The sequence below is a fragment of the Sturnus vulgaris genome, chromosome 2, assembly GCF_052056855.1.
Source record: "Sturnus vulgaris isolate bStuVul1 chromosome 2, bStuVul1.hap1, whole genome shotgun sequence".
NCBI lineage: Eukaryota > Metazoa > Chordata > Aves > Passeriformes > Sturnidae > Sturnus > Sturnus vulgaris.
In genome coordinates, this window is record NC_142244.1 from 74,833,589 (window position 1) to 74,860,147 (window position 26,559).

Genomic DNA, 26,559 nt, shown 5'->3' on the forward strand with positions numbered 1-26,559 from the left:
TCATTCTCAGTCAAGATTTAAATCCATTCTCTCAGGCTTTGCTATTTTTGAGAAGTTTGATTTCTTATATCCTTTCAAATTCTTCTAATTCTTCTGAGTTGCCGTGACACCAATAAAATAAAATAAGAAAGAGAGAAAGAAAGGAAGGAACAATGAAGTAAATACATCAAAAAAAACCAACCAGGCAGAAATTCATTATTTGTAGGCAAATGAAGAATTTTGAGTTTGTATAGTTTTGTCTTGCCTGGCCTTTCTTTACTTGCTTTTCCATCCTTACCCTGCAGTAGTCAATGCATTTAGCCCAAGTCCTAGAAAGAAGGCAGAAAGCACTATGGGCACTGCTGAACTCAGGGATGGATGATGTCTTCCTTTTGGCTTTGCTTTACGTGGAGTCAGCAGAAACTTACTGCACATCCAACATATTGTCCCCAAAAGATGAGATCTGAAAATAAATAGGAAGGGTAATGCTGTTTTTCTCTAAAAAAACAGAGTGTGAAAATCAAGTCGAGTAGATGGGAAACAAAAACTGTTCCTCTTTTCCGTAGGAGGTCTGCAAAAGGAATGGTGAAGATTTTTGCTACCATTCTATGCCCTAGCACAGATGAGAAGGGATATAAGACTAAATCTATAGTACATTCGACATTAAAAAAAAAAAACAACAAAAAAGACCCCAAACACAAAAAAAAAAAAATAAAAACAAACAAACAAACAAAAAACCAAAACCCAAACAAACAAAAAAAAACCCCAAGTCACTAATCTTCAGATTTACAGAGCAGCACACTTTGAGACAGTTAATGTGTTAAAATGAAAATATTTTAAGGAGCAGTAAGGTGGATATCTGTGGTCTCTGCTCAATAGAAAATTATCCACTAAACATGTACCTGGAAAGGTAATAATATCTCATTAAAATTGTGTATATCTACTGTTTGCCTGTAATAGAGAGAAAAATTTTTGAATTGTTAGGGAGATAGGTTTTTGCAACCTGTTGATACTTTATTTTGAACTTTAACCTTTCAAACATCTATTTAATTTTATTATTTTAGTGGTGGGATTTCATTGTGTATTTAATGACAATATTTATGCCTCCTGGAACTCAACTATGTTTGCCTTGTGTACTCATAGTTCTGAAAGTTTGAGTAAATGCAGATGTAAGAAAAAAGCTGCTGGGGTGTTTAGTCATCACTGAGTCACCTTGCTGGTCAGGCTGTTCCAGTGGAGGAGTAGTGGGGTGACATGACATCTGCTTTGTCTCTATCCACACTACAGACAGCAGAGATGAGGACTGCGAGGTCCGACGAGGACTGTGGATCACACTTATTCCTCGCACTGGGAACAATCTGTGAAAACCCACAGTGCTTTCATAAGTACAAAAATGTCAGTTCAGTCAGCAAAATTCAGCAGCATGTGAGGGAGGAGAAGCAAAACTTATTTTTTATTAGTCTTTAATTTTTGAATTAATTAAATTTGTGTGTGAGTTCCTGGTCGATTTCAGTGCTGTTAATCTAGGTAGGTAAAACAAACCTAGATTCGAGTCTCAAGCGATTGGTTTTCCTAGTAGCTTTTTCAGCTGAATCCTACCTCACAAGTCTGTCTTCTTCCTGATATGGAAGAGATTTTGCATGTATGTGCAAACCCACTGTTTTTTTTACACTGTAAAAACCAATACAGTGGCATTATCCCTCTTAGGATATTTATATAAAAAAATACTGTCATTGTCACTTGTTTCTAAGTATAGGGTGTCAGATAGGAAACATTTTCTCTGCTGTTAAAAATGAGAGTACTAGTGCCAGGATACAAGAGGTTTCCAAATTTATTAAGCTAAGGTGAAAAGCAGCATCTTGAAAAACAGCTGTGGAACAACAGATTTAATTTGTGAAGTCCTCTTTTATACTGGCTTTAATCAACACAGTTGTTTCAAATTCTTCTGGGTGCCACGGCCAAGGGTAACTACTTTAAATCCTTTAATTTTTCACATATTGTATACCTTTCAAATACATTACTCAAAATATAAACATTCCCAAGGTCAAGTTACAGAATAAAATTATATTAATGTAGTGTCATAAAATATTAATATTACTATGTTACTGAACATTCACAGAAAATGGTAAAAAGACTCAACTGCTGAATGTACTGCATTACTGATGCTAAGCTCCAATACTGGATGGAGGAGTATGTTTATACAGACATACTGCAAAGCCTTTAAGCTCATTTTACATATTAAAACATCCAAAATTTGCATCCATACCACACAGGCTATTGCACATTAAGTCTTTCTTAGTAGCAGATTATTCTCTAGTGCTAACAATCATTTTATTCCTAGTTGACATGCACAGCACTACAGTAATCCTAGCTAATCAAAATTCAATTGTCAAGAGGCAGGAGAAATGTATTCATGCATATTACACTCTACCAGCTTTCATAATCATAAAGTCATAGAATCCTAGAATGGCCTGGTTGAGAAGACACCTTAGAGATCATCGAGCTCAAACCTCCCCAGTCCTGAGCAGGGATAGCTGCTTCTAGAACAGGCTGCTCAAAGTCCCATCCAACCTCGCCTTGATCATTCACAGGGATGGGGCATTCACAGCTATTCTGGGCAACATGTGCCAGTGCCTCACCACTGTCACAGTAAAGAATTTCTTCCTAACATCTAATCTAAACCTATTCTCTTTCAGTTTGAATCCATTTCCCCTTGTTGTATCACTACATGTCCTTGTAAAATGTCTTCTCCATATTTTTTGCAGGTTCCCTTCAGATGCTGGAAAGCTGAAATTAGGTCTCCCCAAAGCCTTCGCTTCTCCAGGCTGAACAATTCCAATTCTCTTATGCCTCCCTTGTGAAAAATCACTTCAAGCTATTAAGTCGGTAGGCCTTTAAACTTAATTTACATAAAATCCATCTTCACTTATGTACCCTGTTCTGTGAAATACACTTTTATCTTTAAATGCATTCTCTGATACTAAGGACAGTGCAAGATACCAGAAAGTATATTAGTGGCCCAGCAGCACTTTGTGTCAAGGGAATTTGTGAGAACAGCAAGCCCTCAGTTTCCTCATTGATTTGCAGTGGATTTACATAAGAGTAAAACAGGACTAAGACACATAGCTCTTGTAATCAGAAACTTGAAGGATCCATCTACAGAGAAAGGATAACCCCTGAATTTTCAGATTCTATTGTGAAGAGAAAGGCAACAGAAAAATAGCAAAAAACTAGGGGTAGGCAGAATAATGAGAAAGACAATGGCAGTAAAAACCTCTGGAGGTAATATTGGACAGTAATTTCTAAAGTGAGGCCAGGCAGCTTCACTCCATACAGAAGGAGTTAATGCAAAAGTTTATTAACTCAGTTACTAAGAGCAATTATAATGTGCATTCAGCCTGAATAAGAGATATTGCCTTCAGGACACTACCCCTCCCTTCATTTATGTTCATCCAGCGTGTTCTATTAAGATTGGGTGCTTCAGCAGGAGTACATATATTCCCACAGAACCAAAACATAAGCCCAGATACCTAAACCTAAGTGATTTTGAGTCTGGTATGCAAGACAAATAAAGGAATATTTCTGCAATTTTAAAGCAAGTGATATATATCCATTGCAATGGAATTATCATAGAGCTACCTGTTATGTACTTAGATGGAATTAAGTGTTGTCAGTGCTACTGAAAAAGCCATAGAATATTATATGTGTTAAAGAAGAGGAAAATATAAATGAGCTTTTGAAAATAAATATTTAATCTGTTATATCTAATCACTTTTTTTTTAAATTACAGTGGAAGCCTGAATTGAATTAAATTAAGAAAAAAAAAAGAAAAAAAAACAACAACAAAAAAAAAAAGGATGTACTCTTGTTTCTGTGGTCTAGTTGGCACAATAGGAAACTGGTTACATTTTTTTCATTTTCTATTATAATGTGTTCAGCCCTCAATTTTTCCCAGGCATCATGCCCCAAGAGTTCAAAGCTGCTGCAAGGTTAGTATTCTGTATCAGCACTGATAATCAGTGTGCCGGAGTTAAGTCTTCTTTACTTTCGGACTTCCAGAACATGCTCAATTTTTTCCTCCTGTGTACTCTTCATGCTGACATGGGTTCACTCATTCCTGTGAGCTGAGTGAGAGTGCATAAATTTTAAACATGTCAATCCGTATCTTGACTGACTGCTTTGTTCCACCTCACCAGTTCTAAGAGTCAAGGGGAAGAAATTGAAAAAATACTGTACAGAATTCATTACTAAGATAATTGTAGATCTAGATAGTAAATTATACCTTAGTACTGAACGACCACAATCTATTACAGGGTTATTAATTGCTACCGGAATGTAAAAATAATTATAGATTAAACTTATTGCAGTTATTTGAATGTTGATAAAAACTACATTTTCCCACAGATTTGGTATGGTGTCTTGGTGATAATATTGCCTTTGCATTGTATGATTTGTATAGTGTAATTTACTTCACAGGAGGTATATTCATTATTCTTTTTAAATTTTCCTCAGTTTATTAGGCTATGCCTGTATCATTCTATATGAAATGCACTCTACTTTCCAATTTCCACATCTTCACTAAAAAGGGCAAATAAACTTTTTTAAAAGAGCTATAAACTTTAGCTTCTTAAAAAATATTTGTCTTTGTGTATTTTTTAAATGAACCTGAATAGATACATACATGCATGTCTGTCTTTTTCCTTCCTTCCTTGTCTCTCTCCCTCTTACTTTCCTCATCCTTCCTTTTCTTTTATTTCTCCCAGATGCCAAACTGTTTTTTTTTTTCTTCCCCTTAACGTATTTTGAAAGACTTGATGCAAAAGTACAGAGCTAGAGAGAGGAGAAACCAATGGTGGAGGAAATATTGACTACCTAAGAACAGCTTTTCCACTTCTTCAGATTTATTATTTTCCTGCAAGCTTTGCACTGCTTAGCAAGTTTAAGCCATATATTGCAAGTCTTTCTCCTTTCCTACTTTGTTAGTCTTCAAGAAGTCTTTAGTTCAAGCACCAAGACACCTGAATTGATGAACAATTGTTCTATAGTCAAGTGTACGCATCTCTAAGCTACAGCCACTGCAGACAGAAAGGTTAAATTTAGTAATGCAGATACCTTCTTCATTACAGAAAGATAAGTTGTCCTATCACACTGAAAATAATTAAATATGATTGCAACAAGGAATGATCTTTACAAGAGCAGTAAACATTAACATTTAAAAAGCTAACAAAAGAAAAGTCTTTTTAAACAGAAAATTCATTTACACTGTATTTTTTGCAATCTAATACTGGCTTTATATACATCCAGGAAAAAGTCTAAATAAGCAAAATATCCTTCCAGGAAAAGGAAGAATTGTAGCTCAGTTAGTATAATATGTACCATAGCATGTGTTTGGCAGAGTTACAGAAAAAAAAAAAACAAACAAACAAAAAAAAACAAACAAACAAACAAACAAACAAACAAACAAAAAACCCCAAAACCATAACAGATGACTGCTTTAGTTGTATTCTATTTCTTTCTTTCTGTTGAAAGCGCACAGAAATGATGGTTGCATCATGGGTAAAAATGATTATCAGGAATTTTCATTGCTAACCAGATGAAAGGAAAGCTCATGATATCACTGAAGCTATATGTATTGATAAATAGAACAGTATTCTCCCCCTGTTAAAGCCAGCTCCCAAGTATAGCAGATTGCAGATTTTAAGATAGATCTTTTTTTCCCAGAAGTTTTTTATTTCCATTCTTCTTTTATTTTTTTCCAGTCAAAATGCTTTAAAAACTGGAAAACTCAGCTGTCTGTGTCCTTCCTGGTGTCAAACTGAGCACATTTCATATTTTCTTTGTGTAAAAGTTGGAGACATATGTGAAGTAAAGGGAGTCAATCCTTGAACACTTTTTTTTTTTTGCTTATTATCTATGGGAGTCATTCCTGGATTTAACTACCCTCTGGCTTTATAGAAAACAGTCAGCTGAAGACTATCCACAAGAGGTCCAGAGAGTGACCTGACAATTAAACAATCTGGCAACACGTTTTTGCATGAAAGTCTTTCGTTTAGTAGCATCAAAGTGTTCTTGCTAAGTAGATAAGCAGCAGCTAGCTACTGAAAATACAGTGCCTACACTCTGCATTGTAGATGTTTCTTGCTCAATTGCTCTGCAGGCCCTTGCCACTGTCTGAAATAGTAGTATATATATCCAGATTCTGCAGGAACACGTGTATAACACGACAGCTGAAAAACAGCATTTTGCAACATCATACTGAAAACATTGTAAAACTAAACACTCAAGGAGAAATAGCTCAATATACTGTTTTTGTCCGTTTTTTTGTAAAAAGTTTTTGAATGTGTTCCTGGAAGCTCAAGATCATTTGTGAAGCTGTTTATACCAAGAAAAAAAAGTTGAGATTCTACTCCTGACTTGTTCTCAAAGAAAGAAAATCCAACCGAACAAATAAACATTTTTTTCTATTTAAGAAAGCATGATCAACTCTGCAAGCACTAATTTTCCCACAAGCAGACACTTGGAGATGTTGCTTTGGATTTCAACTACTAACCTTTTGAGTTACCCCTAACACTGCAGTGTTTTACAGAGTCACATAATCTATATAATTCACTGAGAACATATGGGAACAGTACAGTTTTGATTTTTGTCTTCTGCAAAATTAGATGTTATTCTGATGTAAGCTGGGATAGAGTTAGATTTCTTCCTAGTAAAGTAAGATGCTGAGGTTTAGACTGAGGATGACACGAGTGTTTACAACACACTGAATTTTTAGTTTTTGTTAAGTAGCGCTTACATTAAGTCAAGAACTTTTCTGCTCTGCACAACACTCCAGCAGAGTGAAGGTCCGGGGACTGCAAGAAGCAGGAAGGAGACAGAGCTGGAACAGCTGATCTCCACTCACCAAAGGGATATTCTGCACTACATGGTGTTGTGCTTAGTACCCATCCTAGGGAGAAAGCTGACTAGGGGTTGCTGCTCGAGAACTGGCTGAGCACCATTCAGTGAGTGGTGAGTAATTTCACTGTGCATCATTTTGGATATTCTATTTCATCTAGCAATATTAATGTTATTCTTTCCCTTTCAGGTTCAGCCCTTTTAAAACTCTAAAAACAGACTTTATCTCTGCCCCCAAGTCTTTTCTTTTTTCCCCACAATTCTGTCTCCCATCCCACTGGGGAGGAGAGAAAATGACTGACTGCATGGTGTTTAGCTACCTGCTAGGTTAAACCTTGATAAGATGTCAAGTAAGATGAAAGGAATAGGTTTTCATTTTAATGTTAAGTTAAACACTGGAATCTGCCACAGCTGAGAACAGAAAGTGCAATTGTGCAGATGAGCTTGGCAAGTTTATCTTATAGTAATTTACCATGTTTGTTGCTGATTGCTTTTACCTAAGTGATAGACGGGAAATAAATAAAATTATAGCTAAAGTTTTCATTAGCAAATATAATACTAAACATCATAAAATATTTTAGAGTAATTATACTTCATCCTATATAGTTATGTGGTTTGAAACTGAAAAAAAAAAAAAAAAGTATTTAGACCAAAATAATGCATATGGGTAAAACTATATACATTTAATTGTCTTAATAAAAGTATCTGTACCTGTCTAACAGCAGTTACAATAAGTATCCTGTAAAATACTTTGGAAGGGAGAATTATGTACTTATGCTTACTTTTCATCTGGAAATAAAAATAACGGGGTTGGTAATTTTTAGGAGATATAAGCCCAGTAAATGAATACTCCCTGCTGCAAGTAAGGGAGTAACATTAAAAATCCGTTTGGGCTGACGAGACACATTTTGTGTTTCCTAGAAAAAAATCTTTAGGCATCAGGACACAGGTGAGAGGGAAAAGTAAGTTATGGCAATGGCAATATTTTCAAATGTGTTTCTACTGTGAAACAAGCAATGAAAAAAATGTAACAGGCCTGCTCTTGCTGGTATTTTAAGTATGATGACACAGCTTGAAGATGGCTTTTTACAAAACAGACTCTGGGTTTTAAACAAAATCTAAGCATGTTTAGAAGAGCTTTAATATAAATAAAGCATTCTGATATTTGATCTTAACATATTTTGCATACATCAAAGATAGGGACTAGTTAATCACTGACTTCCCAATATGTGATTTACATACTTGAGTACTCCTTTATATACCTATCTCCTATTTCTCTCTAGTTCTGAGTCTCATTTTGAAAAATGATTCAGTGGGAGATTCAAAAGACCACATTGTGATGTTTAGGACTGTAAAAACCAAAATGTAGGTACTCAAAACTCAATATACAGTGCTGATCTAGGTGCCTAGATATAACTATGCACCAAATACAGGAATTCAAATTAGTTTTCAAAACACCCAGCTTGCTGAGTGCTGGCATGTTAAGCACCACTATATGAAACTTGACTCTAAAATTTGGAAGCTGAAGCACCTTACTGGGGATTCAGAGCTCTGCTTTCATTCTGAGAATGAGACATTACTGAATACCAGCTCCTTTCTCTCTTCTATCTTGTTGCAGGAGCTTTCCCATGGAAGCTGCAAGTCAGAAACTGGAGTTTGAGAGCAAGCTGTCTCTGATTTGCTTTTTCCAGGTAATTCTATACATTCCACATCAATGATGTTTAATGTCTTGTTCAATAACTGACCTAATCTCTTAGGAACCTAATTGCAATTGCCTTTCACACTTAAGTGTCTTCATTTTACAAGTCATGGCTTCTGCAATTTAAAAAGGCTATACCTTTCTGGCAGTGGTCCCACATGTCAAAAATTCTTACAGGTTAGTTGCACACCAGACAGTATTTTTTCATACTCTCTCGTTGTCTGAGACAGTTTAAAATGCATGGCAATTGGCTGGAGGACTAAGGAAGGCATTGCTCTTACAGCTTTCATTTTTTCAAAGCCTGGCATCTGATATTATTTCTGCTTTGGAACAGGATAGTTGTTTTTGATGTTGTGCAGTGCTCTTACTTTTCATGTGAGCATATGTGCAACAGCCACTGTCTTAATGTGATCCAGGGGCTTCCACTGCTCCTGATGTAATAATTCTCTGTAGCTTCAGTAAAAGGACTAGGTCTATAGCTAAGGGCTAGAAAAGACTCATATCCTTTGCCATTGGGCACAAAGGAAAGATACATAATACATGCTTACCACTAAGTTAAGCACACGCTGTAGGTGGCTGATTCCCCAAACTACAATTTTCCTCAGAAGCACTCGAGAATTAAATTATTATAATTTCCTTAAATGAACTAATGGCTGACATAATCTCTTCTAACTCATCTCATGTAAAAGAACAATTGCAATATGTTGTGTTCTTCCCTTCCCATCTGTCTCCTGATGTCATTTGTGAACTTTCCCCCATTCTTAATATGTTCAAGGAAAGACTTTGGGAAAAAAAACCCACTAACTTTCAAAATCAAACCAATTTTGCTACATTGATATTATTTTATTCTTATTTTAGTGTGTCAGTAAAAGACAGTGCAGTTTAACTTGTCATCATGCCTTTGGGTGGAAACAGTAACAATGGAGCAACAGAAAACACTCAAATTTGATTACATATACAAAAAAAAACTATTCGTTAATAGATACACAGCTCAGATGAATGAGTTTGAGAATTCTTTGAGTCTCCTGTTAAAGTCCGATGGGAATTTCTATTGACCTAACAGCATTAGAGACAGAAATTAATTCATTTCACTTTGCTTATCTGTCTGTCTTGCCTCTCCTCCCCCTTTCATTTTAAGGAGGATGTTCAATCCTGGTTCAAGGCAAATCCTGAAATTCATTCTGTATTAATCATCATGGCATGATGCCTACAAGTTCCCTTTTCAGCACATTTCTTGGCTTCCACTCAGAACCATACAAGAGACATACAAATCTAATAATACCTTATTGTAATCTAAGTAAATCACAGTCCAGAGTGCAGTTTTAATTTAAATCATGCTTTATCTACAATCTCACACTCAACATAACCATTGCATCCTCTCAGAAAGGAGCAAAATTGTATAACAAGGAAAAGGTATTTTTTTCAAATTTCTATCAGGTTGCTTTTCATTTCTTGAGCCTATGTAAAGAACATAAAAAACATAAAGAACATTAAAAAGCATAATATTTAATTTGTAGCAATGTTAATTTTAATATTTTTTTCCTTAAAAAATGAAGAAAAATATCCTCTGCCATACAAAAGACAGAATGTAACAATTAGTTTTCTTTTTTATTTAATGATTTCATTATGATGTCTAAATTTGAAAAAAAAAACATTTCTATAAATTGCAGGGTTTATATTTGCTAGGTAACTTGCTTGCTGGAAGCAGACTTACTATTAAATAGCAGAAATTCAAAACGCTCTTTCTCTTCTACCCTTTCAAAGATTTTAAATAACAGAAGTAATAAAAACTTACTGATTCACTGTTATTAGCTTAAATTTATGTTCATTTTTTTCCTAGAAGAATTTCTTATGCAAGCAAATTTGAGTAACATGATTCAAATATTTCAGAATATATGAAGAAACTCAAATACATATATCTTCTCCTGGAAGACCATCCTAAGTTTTGAATATTACTGGAATATGTACAATTTTTTTGGAGAAGGGATTATTTTGTTATATAATAAATGTTGGTTCTCATTAATTATAGTATTAATATGGCAAAGTAGCACTCTATATTCAGAGAAGAAGATAAGCTTGCTCTTGCATTTAGCTGCCGTTGTATTTTGCTTTTACATAGATCTGATTATTAAAATTCTCAGCAAATCAAATGAAATAATTCTCATAATCTTTATTAATAATCAGTAACCAGGTTCCCTGATGTTTCTCTTCTTTTGATAAATCTGAAAATACATGTCATTCTGCAGCAAAGCAGAAATTCCCAAACACTAGTTTCCTGAAAGATAAGATGTCAAAGGCATTTTTAAAAATAATTTTGTATCTTTACTGACTTAATATGCAGAAACACATTTCTTCATGTTACTTATTACCCTATCTCTTTAATACTACATTTTATACAGCTTCAGATCAGCTTCATATCCTTATACTTATCTAGAGATTCCAGGCCTATAAAGGTTGTCACAGATAAGCATAATACATTAAGTGAACCTCTTTTTCAAAACCAGTTCTTAAATCTCATACAGGCTGAAACTCTACATAAAATAGCAGCAAAGGTCATATTGGGCAAAAGATTTTTTGGGGGTGACAAGGGTCAGAGACTGAATTACTGACATTGTTTTAATATCAGAAAACTTCTTTCAAAGAACTGGTTTTTTATCATCTATGTACCTATGTACTTATATACCTATGTACTAGTGCAGAGATTTTAATTTATGAGAGTTTCAAAGTTAAAGTGAACAGAAATGCCTCTATTGATTCTCAGGACCTGGATCAGTTCTTTTTGTTTTGGGCACAATATTTCAAGAATTTCTGCAAAAGCACAGAAAAAAAGGAAACTTCTTTAAGGCTAATATTTGAATACAACACAGAAAATGTTATTTAAATCTAGATAATCCATAGTCAGACGAACTGACATCCAGAATAATGAAGCATATGTGAATGCTGGATTTTTTTTTCCACTCAGCTAAAGACTGAAGCATTTTAGAATATATCCCTTCTCTCATCTCTGTCTAAGCTTAACTTGTCTTGATCTAAACTTCCACTAACTTTAATTTCCCTAAACTTTTCCCTAGCTCCCAGAAGCATTTCTTTTTCTAGGTGTCTGTATATTTTTCTGAGTACATATGTCACCCAGTCTAACAATGATCTTTTATGAATCATTTTCTGTTTTAGCTTTAAATATTTATATTTTCTTCTGTTGGTATTTTCATGTATTTGCTGTCACTTCGGAGAGGTTTTCCTGTTATTTCTTATTTATCTTCAATGAAGCGCACATTGTGAGGGATTTTTTTTCCTCTGTATTTTCTTCTTTAATGACTTTGCTTCTGACACTGTTATGAGCTGAAAAATGCTGCAGTTGTCACTTCCTTTTCCACGACTGAGCAGACAAAAGATAGGTTTTTGCAGCTCATGCACTTGACATGGAAAGTAACAGGGACAGGTGTTTTTTTTTCAGATTGCAAGTGTTTGTTTCAGTGAGTGTTATCCTTCAGGTTCAGTATTTTTCTACTCTACCCTCAGAAGCTCCCACCCTATTTCATACTTCCAGCAAACAAAGATATTGAAAGGATGTGACATCCACTTACAGCATAAGCAAATTGACAGTAATTTTTTTAACACTGAGATAAAACTTTTGGCAGAATTTAGGAAAAGTGAAAATTACGTCAGAATGTAAGACTGCTGCAAAATTTGAGTAAGCAGACCTAAACAAATCAATGAGGCTGAATTAACTCTTTTGGAAACACTTTAATGACATGTATCTATGCTTAATGTGAGAAAAAAGTTTGCACTACAGTACTCTAAATAATTACTTAGGAAAACAATCAAGTTATATCTCTTTTTCCATATTATTTTTGTTAGTTGAAGATTTTCAAGAAAGCAGGTGGATATACCAGGACATCTCACAGACTCTCATATTTAGGCAAATGAATTACTGCAATAATTGGGAGGCTCAGAGCTGTTATTATTCTGAAGAGCCAACTCAGTTAATTTTGAAGTAGCCCCATACTCAACCCAATTCAGCTGCCTGTAATTCAAGGCCTAGTTTAATTCAAAGCAGCTGTGTGACTTTGGATCAATTTTACTGAGAAAGTTGTTGCTAGTGTGAAAGGTTTGAAAAAGTCTGTTCTTTAAAACCACAAAAAATAAAGAAACTAAAACAGAGACAAAAAGGTACCTGGTAAAATGGTGAGAGTTTCCAGCTCCAAAAAGATTCAAGGTTAAAAATATTGACATCAAGATCTTTTCCAGCCCTCTCTCCCCGGCACAGGAGATCAATTAGAAGACACCAGCTCAGCAATATTGAGGGTCATCCCACTACAAAATGCAACAGAAACTCACTTTTCCCTATGCAACTTCATTATGAAGATAGTATTGATCACTGTAGTAGTCTGTTAATCTTAGTAATATGCTGTGTATAGTAGACAATAAATTATTGTTTTGTACTCTCAAATAATCTGTTTCTGTAGTATCTTGGCACATGCTAAAAGTCACCAGAAAAAGAGACTGAACACAAAGAGAAAATGTTAAAGTAAGAAACTGAGAAAAGCTGGGAAGTGAATTTCTCCATTTCTTTAACATTATGTCTGGAAAATAAATAAGTAAAAATCAGATATGGTTATGATTCTTCTGCAGAACTTAAAAAGGTGGATGTTATTTTGCAACTCTTTGAATTATGCTCTCCATAGGAACCTTTGCCTTCAAGTGTCATGTTCTAAGTAGGAAGAACAAGTAATGAATGCCTACAAGGTGAAATACATGAGAGGGTAATTAACAGAGACTTTAGCCCTGGAGATGATAGCACATTTCACTGTGAGAGCTGAATTTTGTCCATGTATGTAGCTAAGATTTCCTGTCTAAACAGCCCCATTATCAATAGCTCTATAATCAGGAATTCCTCTACTCAGCCAGAACCGAAACAGCCTAGATATAATATAAAATTAGCACAGCATACAAAATCAACTGCTGTAGCAAAAGTAGCATCAGTGTACCTGTTAGATAAAACTATAGCCATAGTAATCTGTTTAGATTTAAACAGGGCGTGTCATGCTTTGGCTGTTTTCACTCAGACTGAGCTGAAAATTTGTTTTGCAACAACTAAAAGCCTAATAGTATCAAACACTACAATCATGAACACGGGGAAAAAATGGAAGATGAAAATTCCTTCATGTAATGAAGCAGAGATGCAAATTAAACTTACTTCAGAAGAGCCAACAAAGCCACATTCACTTCCCATTTTCTATAGCTTCCTAAGCTTCTGTGTGCAAATTACTAATGAATAAGAAATATGACTCAAGGTGACGCCTTAAGTTTTAGCTTTCATATACTTTTCAGATTCTGTACTGTATTGGTGTGTGACTCTGAACTTCATATAATGTGTTAGCAAGTTCTCTTCACAGTTTAGTTAGACAAAACAATCCTTTTCCAGCCTGAGCACCAAGGACATCATTGCAGCTTCAGGCCCAAAAAGTGTAAACAGTGAATTGAGGAGAGCAATCTGGGAGGATGGGACTTCATAACCTGAAGCTGTAATTGGACAATTAATCCCAATATGAAGATGGACCAAAACTTACAAAAGTGTGAAAACTCGTGACCCAGGGTCCACCTTGTATGCAGCCATGGCCAGGCTCTTGTACTGCTCAAAGTGTATCCTTTGCAGGTCTTTTAATAAATACCTACTTTATTCCTTTAACACTGTCTAGCCTCTGTTCTAGGTAGCTTCTCAAGGCATCAAAAGTTGCACTGAATAGTTCTACCAAAGTAATGCATATCTTACAAAGCAAAGATGGTGCTAACAACCAGACTAAATCAGCAAGCCAAAGACATGGATGGAAAGGCTGTGGGAAGGTTACTAGGAAAATCCCTATTTTCATGACATGGAAATTACTCCCTTCTTTGTGTCTATGCTTTCGAAGTGGAGAACAACAGAAAATTATCCCTCCTCATGAGATCACCTGGCACAGGTAGTTCTGGGATGTCCTGCTCTATCATTTTTTGCAAAAGCTTTGAGGAGACCCGAACACATCCAAGAGATTACCTAACAGTGAAACATTATGGATAAATGAGGTCCATACGGTTCTGGAGCTCATCTTGTCTCTTTCACTCAGTGCTCAGAATATTTGTATGGACTTCATCAGAAACCTTAAGCTGGGAAATAACCCTTTTGGGAAAGTCTGAAGTCCCTCAAAGGGAGTTTTAGTTGCACTGTATTTTATTGTATAAGAAACCTTGCATTGTGGATTAAGACCATCGTAAGAAGGCAATTGGAGGGTGAATCATTTTTGTTGAAGGACAATTACCAGAAAGTAATTCTTCTGCCTTTCTCCTACAAAAGATGCAGCTTGGACAAAGCATATTTGCCTCAGTTCTGTACTAGAATAATAAATTTTATTTTTCCCGATTTCTTTTTATCCTTTTTCTTAATTTGATTCTAAAATATAACTGTTGAATTCTATTTATGGCTCAATTTAAGACATGAATTAGATTCTACCTACCTCCTTCTCTCTAGAACTAGCTACCTGATATTGATAATCTTCAATTTACTGAATACGGGAACTCTAATTCCTTTCCTATGTTTATTTTACTTTAAAATAACTAATTTTGCCTCACTTGTATTGAAGTGACCCTGTATTTTCAGTATGTCTTTTGAGGCAATGATCATTTAATGTGAATCAGTTGCAGCTCTTTTAAATATGACCTGAACATCTGATAATAACCTTTTTTGGGTGTATCTGTTCTTTAAATTACAAACAAATCTCACTCAAAAAAGATCTATTCAAAGTATCTCTGAAATCACAGTATTCCCTTATCAGCCTCATCATTACTATGCAATTGCTGATGCTTTCTTTTCCTTGTTGCAAAATCTAAGAGACATACAAAATGTAGGTCTTCCCACTTTTACTAAAAGCCTTTGAAGTTTAAACCATTGCACAAAACAGCTGTAATGACATTCTTTTATTTTAGTGTCTTATCAGTATCATATTCTATCATGTAATGGAATAATTTTCCATCTTGAATGTCATATGGATAGGAAGAGAAAGACTTTTGTTTGGCTTTGTTTTGTTTTATTTATTTTCATTTAAGTATCATTAGATAACTCTAGACTTTCAATATATCCAGTTTATGATATCTAAAATTAATTTAAATCTTCTAAATTTTATTAAAAAGCAGTAGTGTTTAATTCTACTGATAATTTTCTTTGTAGAATTTCTTCACTTCTTTTATTTATCCAAGTACTAATTTTCATTCAAGATTTTCTGGGTAAGGACTGGTACCTAAGAGTAGAGAAAAAAAATTTAGGAAGTTTAATTATTCAACAGTATTGTTCTGTAGAAAATTTCAGTGTGCAGGAAGAGAAAAAGAGCACTTTAAAATGTTTGCTTTTGTTTTTATTTTGTAATTCAGTTGTTTACATCATTTGGAGCTACAAAAAAGAGGTGATTTTTTTCTGAATTTTATTAACAGTTGAAGTGATTGGATCATATGGAACATTTTTGTCAAGCAGTGTGTATTGAACTTTCTATGAGAAATGTTGTTTTTTTCCAGAAGACTGCAAAATATTAGATATAGCATAGGATTATGAGATATCCCCAGGAATTTACAGTAATGTCGAGACTAAGACATTGGCAAGAGGATCGTGGAGTCATGTGACAGGCTCAGAAACAGAAGAGAGAAAAAAATCAATTTAAGAAGGTTGTACAGAGGTTCCTAAACTGTCTGGTTAGAAGGAACAACAGGGTAAAGGGCTACTAACTATTCATTACCTTGAGTTCTTTCATAATAAGCTTTGAAGCTGAAAATAAAATTATCCTTATTGCCTAATTAAAGTTAGGGTGGGGTTTTTGTTTTGGGGTTTCCTATGTTTGTTTGGTTTTGTGGTGATTTAGCACCAGCTGGAAATTGAACTCATTGACCAAGAAGAACTGGAGAGTAACCAGCCAGGTTATGCAAAATTATTACCAGTTCACCTGGTGGTTAAGGATGGCTTTGGGGGTTGCTGACCACCAGGGACCACCAAAGGACATCAGGACATCAGAGTGCATGCACAAAGAAGAGGGAATGTGTGTTAATGATTTCAGAGAAATTATTATTATGTGTACATTCATTACAGCAAAATCAATGAATATGTATGTCAAATACTGTATATAAACAGGAGGTTTTTCTGTACTTAGCATGCATGATATTTTGGAGGAGATATCCCCTCCTCCATCCAGCCAAATAAAGAATACCTGCTTCTTTATACTACATTGGTCTTAAGCAGTTTAATTTTTACCAATTTTTTGGTAGTAACGCAGTGTTGGTTTTCCAGCACATCACCTCAGCCTACATGACTATGTCAGTTTGATACTTTCTAAGTTCAAAGACATTACTTCATCATTAAAAATTTTTAAGTGTTTATCTTCTGTAGCATTTTCTACTGTTCTGATGAGTCTCAGTGCTTGCAAAATACTTAATAACTTGTGCCATGGATTTCTATAGATTTAAAGATCTCCTAAAGAGTTGTCTCCTTTTGGTTTGAAACTGGCATATTTATTTGATATTTCACATTTATTTATCTGGGAAAACAGCACCACTATTCATGACCTTACAGGCTTTTGTCATATCTGATGTTCATAATTTTCTGCCTTAAGGGAAAGAATCCCAAACCACTTTGGGGTATTGGAACTAGATGATATTTATGATCTCTTCCAACTCAAGTCATTCTATGATTCTATGGTTCCATGAACTACTATTACATAGTTCTATTAAGTCTGTTAAGCATTTTCTTTTTGAAGTACTATAAAAAAGTCCTGAAAGAGCATGCAAACCAAACTGCTCTGCTACTATAGGACATTATTATAGGTGCTACTGATACACAGGTAGATCGTTTAGTACTGGCATACTGCCAGCTGCTCCTCTCTGCAAGGCAATAATCATGGTCCTTCAGCTCTGATACACACATATTGCTTTTTTTCTTATCTACTTATGATTTCTGCAGTAGCCATGATCCTCAAAAGAATAGGACTGCAGTCTGTGTCCCTAAGCCCGGCTCTTGCTACTTTTGCAGTAGACAGGACAGATAGACAGACAAGACATGACATAGCATCACCCTGCTCCCCACTGTGACCCTCAAGGCAGCTGCTGTAAAATCCCCCTCAGCCATGGGGAAATTAACTCCCCTCAGTACTACTTATCTTCTCTCCGTCATACATGCCTCAAAATCCAGTTTATGATTCATGAGCCCCTAGACTGATTCTTCTGGTTGATGCAGTATTTTTAGGGATCTCATTTGGGTCTTTTCATCATTGTTGCATGCACATTTTTCATGAAGCTGGCATGATGTTCTGCTTTTCCATTTTTTTTAAGACTTACTTATGTGTTACCATGCAAACAAAAGTCTGCCCTAATTATGCTGCATGATCATTCTGTTGGACTGGATGCAGGGGCCTCCAAATCTGGCTCAAAGGACAAGACTACTCCTTACACATGATGGGATTTACACCAGAGTTTCCTACAAGGGTGTTATAACCCTGCAGACATTTCAGAGCTTTCTCTACAGCCTGGTAAAATGGAGGAACCTGGGTTTGCCTTTCACTTTTGTTTAATTAGTGTTTCTTCATAATTAAACTTTAATTACTTATTTGGTTACTTACTATTACATAATGTTTCATCTACTTTATACCTGTTTTAATGGCTATTTTTACTCCATTTCTAAAGCTTTATACATGTGTATACATACATATAAAATATTTACCTATATGCTCATTTAGAAGCATATAGAGTAAAACTAGTTTTTCTATGTATAAAACCCCACATTTTAAAATATTTTAATTTTTTTTATTCTCTATAAATGCCTGGCTTTTTATATCTGAGCACTTCTTTGTCAAAAGGAAGCAGACAACAGAAGGAAGGCCTGCCCGAGAGCATATGGGTATGGCAGCATAAAGAACTGAAAGGCAATTGCTCTACAGCTATATTTATTAAAAGATACAAAAAGCTATTGGTATTTCTGCATGTGTACTGAAGTATAAATATGACCAAGACATGTTATTGAGACTACATACAGAAGTGGAAGAGGTTTTTTAAATAGATCTGTTTTGAACAGTATCATTCATTTTACCCATATATAAGGATTCAATTTCTAATCCACTGCTAGAGCAAAGCACCCATTTAAATATTTGAAATATTTGGATCTCAGCAATGTCCATAGGAATTGATTTAGCCATGGTCCTGGTCTTTTGCATTTAAATAAAACTCTGGATAAGTAATAACTTAAGGAAGAATTGAGATATTGAACCATTTTTTGCATTTAAAAAACCCCCAAGAATTACCAGTGTTTTTCCAGAGTAGATTAGAAAGATATCCCAACTACCAGAATTGCACATCTCAGGCTGCAACACTCAGTATGAAAATCATTTGCATCAGTAATCATTGCCATTCTGAAAGCATTTGCTTCTAAGCATGAACATAAATCTGTTTTGAAATGCTTTAAATATCTTAGGCTGCAATTGCTGCATTCTAAAGCATGAAATATTTCTCTCTTGAGAATATGTTTTGTTTGATTTCTAGTATATATTTTGCTGCTTTTAATAGTAAATGGCACCCTTAAGAGTTACTTATTTGAAAGGTTTTATTTCTTGGTTACTTGGCCACGATGATTTTCTTCTAGCTTTGTACATCGTATAATGGCTACATGATTTTTTAAAAAGCTGTTAACACACATGCTTCAGAGGCTAGTAAAACCTCCTACAGATCTTTTTAATAAAAATTGGCTTGGTGACAGTTGGGTTCTGGATAAAAAGCGCTACTTCTACCGCTGTACATTTAAGAAAAGCTCTCCCCTTCCTCCTTAGGTTCTTGGAAGCTAACAATAACATTCTAATTGCTAAGAACCATTATTGGAATTATTATTATATTCCATATATAAATATGTTTTATGCAAAGATAAAAAACTAAAGGATGTTGCCTATTCAACCAGTTCATCTGCTTGAAAATTAGTATTTGTGAAACAGATAAAGCATCCTAAAGGGCTTCTTCTTTTTTTGGGGCAGAAGAAAAATACAGTGACATTTCGGAAGCAGGACGAACCTTTATGGTGCATCGTACACCATAAAATGTGTTTCTTTTCTCAGTGGAATTATCTCTGTTTCCAAGAGATAAAGTAGAAGATAAGCTTCAGTACCTGTGCTTTAAATACTTAACTAACTTATCCTTTATGTAACATCTAGAGGATCCAAACATCCTAAGTAAAGAACCCTGGCTGCAGCCAAAGGAGAGAAGCATAGATCTCCACGGGATTTTTCAAAATAGCTACATGAGATAAATCCTTTTTCTTTTGACTGCACAGGGAACTAGCATAGAATAAACCAATGACCTCAGGTGATAAATATTAGCAGCTTAGAAATGGCCAGTAGCTATCCAAGAGTTATCATTCAATAAATAGCTTTATCAGCAGGTGGCTGATTCACAGGCTTGTGCTGAATCCCTTCTTTGCACTTAAGGGCTCAGAATGCCTGATTTTCCAGTGATGATGGCTGTGAAGCAAAAGGAACTTTCTCTTCTGTAAACTTCTGTTTATTGTATTCATCACAGATGAGGACAGTGTGTAGTTTAGATCTACTTTATCCTGAGGGAACTCTGTCTTGCCAAGGAGAGAAAGTTCACAGAATCATATAATGGTTTGGGTGGGAAGGGGACCCTGAAGATCATCCAGTTTGAACTCTCCCTGCCTTGGGCAGGAACATCATCAACTAGTTTGAGTTGCTCAGAGGTCCATCCAGCTGGCCTTGAAAACCTCTGAGGAAGGAGCATCCACAACTTTCCTGAGCAAGCTGTTCCAGTGCCTCATTCACTGGAAGTTAAGTAATAAGACACATAACAGTTTACAGGAAGTTCTCCTTCATTCTTCCTACAATGTCTTACTGTGCAGCAACAAGACTTCAAAGCAAATGGGGCCAAATATGCGTGGAACTGAATGAGCAAGAGAGAATTTGAATATGAAGCTCCTAATATAGAAAACATCTATGGGAGAAAATAGAAGCTTCTAGAAACTGTTTCTTTAGAGGCAAATTAAACAGTATTTGGGGACATTCCCAAGCATCAGAACAAAATATTTCATACTAGCAAAATTCTAGAAAATTCCCCAGGATGATTTTAGCATGTGCCAACTAGCAGTCTCACACAGGAGTCTGGACACTCCTTAGACACTAGAATTTTCTAGGAACAATTCCAAGAGGAATTCTGCATAAAGACACCCAGTTGTGAAGATTTACTTTCTATGATTGATTCTCACTGCTTGTTGCCAACTGGCCCCAGTGTCCAGATGCATTCATGAGCATACATAGTTTATAATTTTATGACATTAGCAAAAAGTTTTCTTTATTAAGTATTTTCACAATAGTCAGAATGTTCTTTAGCCTAATGTTAAAAAGTAATAATAAAAAAGAACAGAGAATCTTTCACAGTCTTCTGTAGTTATTTCATTCTCACTGGGGCATATAATTAAGTTTTTCTGTTTATTCTCTTCCTCTGAACACTCATGGGAGTATTGAATTGAATGGAGAGAGAAATACAAGCAGCTAAAATAAGCTGGCCATCTACTTTATCTGGTCTATTTTTTAGAGTTGAAAAAAGAAATCTAAGTCTAGGATTTTAAGAGTGCTTGATGTCATTAATCAGTTGTCTTTTAAAAATTTACAGCTTCTCTTTTATGACATTCAAGGTTTCAGTTAGAATGCCAGACTTTTGGAACATTTCCGATGCCCACCTACTTTTTTTGTTAGTTTACCCACACTCATCTTATGTGCATATAACAAGGTCTCATTCAGATCTTAACTGTGTGAATCTTGCATAGATACAAATCAAATTAATCACGGGAAAGTTCCACTACAAATGTTGTCTATGGCATATAGCAGAAATACCTATTAGAGTAAAGAGCTTTAAATCCAAATTATTAATAATTAAATTCATGGAATCATAGAATACTTTGAGCTGGAAGTGGCCTTAAAAAACATCTAGCTCTAATCTGGCCTTGAATACTTCCAGGGATGGGACATGCACAAGTTCTCTGAAGAACCTCTGCTGGTGTTTCCCTACTCTCAGAGTAAAGAATTTCCTTGCAGTATCTAACCTCTTTAGGTTTAAAAACATTACCCATTGTCCTATCAATTCATGCCCTTGTAAAAAGTCCCTCTCCAGCTTCCTTGTAGTCCCTCTTTAGGTACTTTAAGGCATTAAGCATCTGTAAAGATTCATAATTTATGTAGTACTTGATCTTATATTTTAATCATTATTTTGTGTCTTTTTTTGCATGCTGTTCTAACTATATAATATGCTAATATTTACTTTTGTTTCATCAATTGCCTATTAGAGTGGTGCCAGCGACTACACATTCAGTCTCTTGTAATCTCTGACTTCTGCTCTGTTACACTGATTCTTTTGTCTCCTTCTCAAAATAAACTCAAAATTTTATCTTCTGTGAAAGTCACCACAGGTGATCATGACTGTTGTGAAAAGCAACTTAAGATTGTGTAGTTTTTTACCTTTTTCTACTCAACCTTTTAGGAACCCTGTATCTTTCCATCAGTGGTGATAAATCTTGACTTCTGGAAATATATTGTTCTTTACCATGCAAAAAAATATACTGAAGTTATAAGAGCTATAAAAGCAAGACTAAAAAAGAACAATAACATAAAAACAATTTTAAAAAACAAACAAACAAACAAAAACAACAACAACAACAAAAAAAACCACCAAAAAAACATAACCCCTTTTTTTTTCTTTCTTACTTTTCCCCAATGATGTGGTGAATAGGATAAAAAGTTCCAATTTCTATACACATAAAGAAAACTCACACATTCTCTGTTTTTTTTTCATGTGAATTTCATATGAATGTGAATTTCTAATTTGACTGAGTCTATTCTGTATTGTTACAGATACATAATTATATTATGTATTAATTCTAATGCATAACTTACACTTTTCTCAAGGAAAAGATGCTACTATTACTTTTCCAGTATTGTTGTCAAAGGAAGAATGCCTTTTAATGATTTATTTAATTATCAGATATTAACCTAGTTGCCTAAATGTCTCCTGTATGATTTAAATTCAAGTGTTGCTTAATAAATATTTTATTCTTTTTTAATCTGTGCATTGAATTTCCATTAAAATAAATATTTTTCTCACAGAGTGATTAGTTAATTAGTCTCACTGGGTAACTTAACTTTTGATCAGTTGCAAATTTGCAAACAAGTTGCAGGGCTTTTTTGCAAGTATTGTAATCTTGGGTCTTTGTAGTCCTGTAACGTATCAGTGCCCATGCTCAATATTTGTTCCTTCTCCAAACTCACAAAAGCTCGTAATCTACTTTACTGTGTAATAAAACACCAAGAGAGAGATTGCTTGCGGATGTCAGCTGGTGATCAGCTCGTGCCCTAAAGCATGAAGATTGATGGCCCTTGTAAATTTTCTTTTCCTGAGTTAGTGTAACCACAGATGTTATTTGCTATTATTTGTTACCAGAGTTATTTATGGGCCATGCTTCCAGCTGCAAGTCTCCAATTCTTGAATAAGAAGCTTATGCACTTCATCCTACCTCATCTACTTGGAGCTGTTATGAAATCACATCTACCTCTTGATTCTTAAGTGGTAAGTCAGTCTATAAAGATCACATAGTTGCAACAGAATTTTTCCCTGTGTGTTTTATTTAGGTGTGTGAGATGTTTCTGACCAATTGCCTCTCAAGAACTTTCAACTTTGCATCAGAGAACATGCTAAACATTTTCTAGTAGGTTTCTTCTTAGTTCACAATTGTCTCAGTTTCTTAGGATTTGCACTGTAATACTTTTGACAGTGTCATCTGAAGAATGAAGAGTGATAACTCACCCACGTTGCATTTCACTGGAGATTAAACAAATTTTGATACCTTTGCATTTTAAATTGATACTGAAAATGTGAAATACACTAAATGTTAAATGAGAGACAGATTTGGTAGCTTTCTTATGGATAAACAATTTTAGCAATTTCAATTTTTTAATGAAAAGTCCTTATCTCACAAAAGAAAATTTGTAATTCTAAAACACCAAATATCATGTAAAGAAATAAATTTAGAGAAAACAATACAGAGTTGTATACTTAGGTGTATAATAGCCTACACATTCTTAATAGTCCGAATATCTGTAATTCCAGATATTTTACTTTCAATAAGGTACAGTTTTACCTCGAAACAATTGCTTATTATGTAAAAAGACTAGGAGAAGAAATAGTTAAAAACAAAAATTAAATCTTAAGAGGTATGAGATGAGTTGCCCAAGGTCAGTCTTGGAGCAGCTGAGCTAAAAATAGAAATCAAGTGTCCTGAATCAAACTCCAGTGTCTTAATATTCTTATCAAAGAGTACAGAGAATACTAAATATTTATAAAATAAATCGAAGACTTCCGAAAACGTGTTATAAACCACTGAAAGTGATGATCCTTTTTAATTCATGTATTTATTTCATCCTGTGAGTATTTAAGTTAATGTTGATCTTTCTACATTACTACATGAAGCATACGTAGAAATATGCCAGCAAATGTCAGTCTTATGAGAGATTTTTCTTTTGTACAGATGCTTGATTCAGGTTTTGTTTAATCCTTTCAAGGTCAAAAATCCTCAAGAGACTTAGAATTCTAGAGAGCTGTATTTTATGACTTCTAATATTCCTCCTGCCCTTTTTTAGATAATCACCAAAATCATAAAGAATTTAGGTTGTTCACTGAAAAATATTGGTGCAAATAGCTAGCACTAAAATGTCTTGTATCTATATCAACATTGTATTACCAGTTACTGTGCTATATTATTAATAATGGTTTACAATTTCTTACCTCTTTAACTTTATGTCGTTAACTTCTATGAAACAAGTATAGTTAATTCAGGACATGATAAGAAAACCATCACAACAAACTATTAAGCACTCTGCATAAAGTGATCTAAGGAGTAGAAGCAATCTATAGAAATATGTATGTATAAAATAATTCCAAGCCCTCAAGCAGAACTATAGCTGTATTCATAAAAGCTTTGGGGAAAATTCTGTCCCTGCAGAAACCAAAGGCAAAACTCCTATGGGTCTTGTACTGGATGCTGAATATCTGGATCAATATGCATTTCCTTTCCAGATACCTTTTTCCTTAAATTAGAATTATGATATCATTTGTTCTCAATAAATAACAAATATATCAATTTTACCTGATAATGATTTAGTTCTATATTCATAGGTCTGTAATGAAGAACAAAAAAGATTTCATAATCAAACATATTTTTAAAAATAGAAACACTATTACCTCTTTAAGGAGAAGACTGTTCTTTAATCAATTATTTTCAAAATTTTTTTAGTTGGATGATCTACTTTCCTCATGACACATAAAATCATTTTGAAACTTTTGCAGATTCAGAACTGTCTTTTGCTGAGAATTATTTGTTGTCTGCTCTTTCACAGTCACACCAATAGAAATGAAAATACTGTTTTTTTCCACAGAAAAAATCTTGAGGACCAGCTAATTGGTAAGAAAGAAACTGAGATCAAAAGGAAAAAACCCTGTCATTCTAAATCCAGGTATTCTGTTCTACTATAAATTGGGGGGGCAGGGGGGAGGATGAAAAAAAAAATCCCCTAAATTGTAGACCCTACAGAAGTGATGGATTTTTATAAAATTGAATGGTATGAACAAAATTAGTTGGGAAAGGTTTGCAGTTTCTCATAACAGCATCAAATAAAAAAAGTAATAGGATAATTTTATGCATAAATTTGACCACGCATGTAAGTCTCCTGCTAGTACTTCATCCAACTGTGAATGCTATTACGGGAGGGAACCTGGAGAGTGTCTTTTAATCATAGCCTACTAGCATGTGTGCAAGAACCAGATAAAGAAGAATATGAGAGACCTGGCTTCTCTTCATTTGATTTCTGGTTGCTATCACAAAGTGAACACACGACAGCAATGCATAAGCAGCTGAATGAAAAGTTGAAAAGACTTCTTTATAGAACAAGAATTGAACAGGAGATGAGTTGCGACCCTAGAGCACAGTCCATTTCAGACAGTCCTGTCAGTGTAAAGTGCTGTTCCTTGCTCTGCTAACTTGATAGAGTTAATTGAGCCCAGAGAGAACAGATTCAAGGTTTTTGCTTGCTAACTTTCCACTGTTAAAACTCAATAGATGACAAGGAAACTTTTTAGGTAAGTGCGGTATTGATGAGAAAACAATCAAGAGCAATGACTTCCACTGGCAGCTCAGCTGTCAGGAATTTTATCCATGTGCCATTGGACAAAATTTATGTTACTAGACTTCAATCCTTTAGCATTTTAAAAAACATCAGAAAGATTTTTTTAATTGAAGAAAAAAAAAAAGCCAAGCATACCCAATGAAAACCAAACCTCTTTGCCCCTGAACCACCACCTACAAAAGGACAAATTACACCACAACCCACCACCCCCTACACCCTCCCCTGTGACACTTTTCTTTCATTTCATATTCAGGACCTAAACCTGCGCTGCCATTTTACACACAAGAAAACTGAGACAAATGCAGTTTAAGCTGTTTATAGAAAGAATTATCAAGTATATGCATTATTAATCTGCAATTATTTTTAATCACAGCATTTAAAAATGAGAATTTATTAGCAGACATCACATGATTTAATTTCATGCTGGAAACTTCTCAAGATGCTTAAGAAGCACCAGAAAAAAAAGGCAATTTAAATAGTGCACTAAAATTTTATGCATTTTCTACAGTAACACAAAGAAAACATGCTCTCTTTAAAGTTCGAAATTTTTACTTGCTAGAAAACTAATTTGCAGATCTGTTCATTTAAAGAACTTTTATATTACTAAAAATTTAACATTTGAGTCTGTGATTTTTTTCTTCTACATCACCTACTTCACTGCACAGTATTATTTTTATGGATTGTGAACTCACTAAGAACTTAAAAATGCCTCATATGAATCTAATGAAACAACACTCAAGGTTCCATACCTTG

The 26,559-nt window shown here is 34.6% G+C and overlaps 1 long non-coding RNA gene across 2 annotated transcripts; it reads left to right on the forward strand.

The window, feature by feature from the left end:
• The first annotated feature begins 2,707 nt into the window (after nt 1–2,707).
• On the forward strand, nt 2,708–26,223 carry LOC148224856 (uncharacterized). Of its 2 annotated transcripts, XR_015801980.1 has the most exons (5): nt 2,708–2,865; nt 6,812–6,987; nt 8,492–8,564; nt 23,069–23,194; nt 25,060–26,223. It is a non-coding gene; the product is annotated as an uncharacterized LOC148224856 (long non-coding RNA). The 2 variants fall into 2 exon arrangements; XR_015801981.1 differs by lacking the exons at nt 23,069–23,194; nt 25,060–26,223 and adding an exon at nt 13,998–15,266.
• Nucleotides 26,224–26,559: the final 336 nt, after the last annotated feature.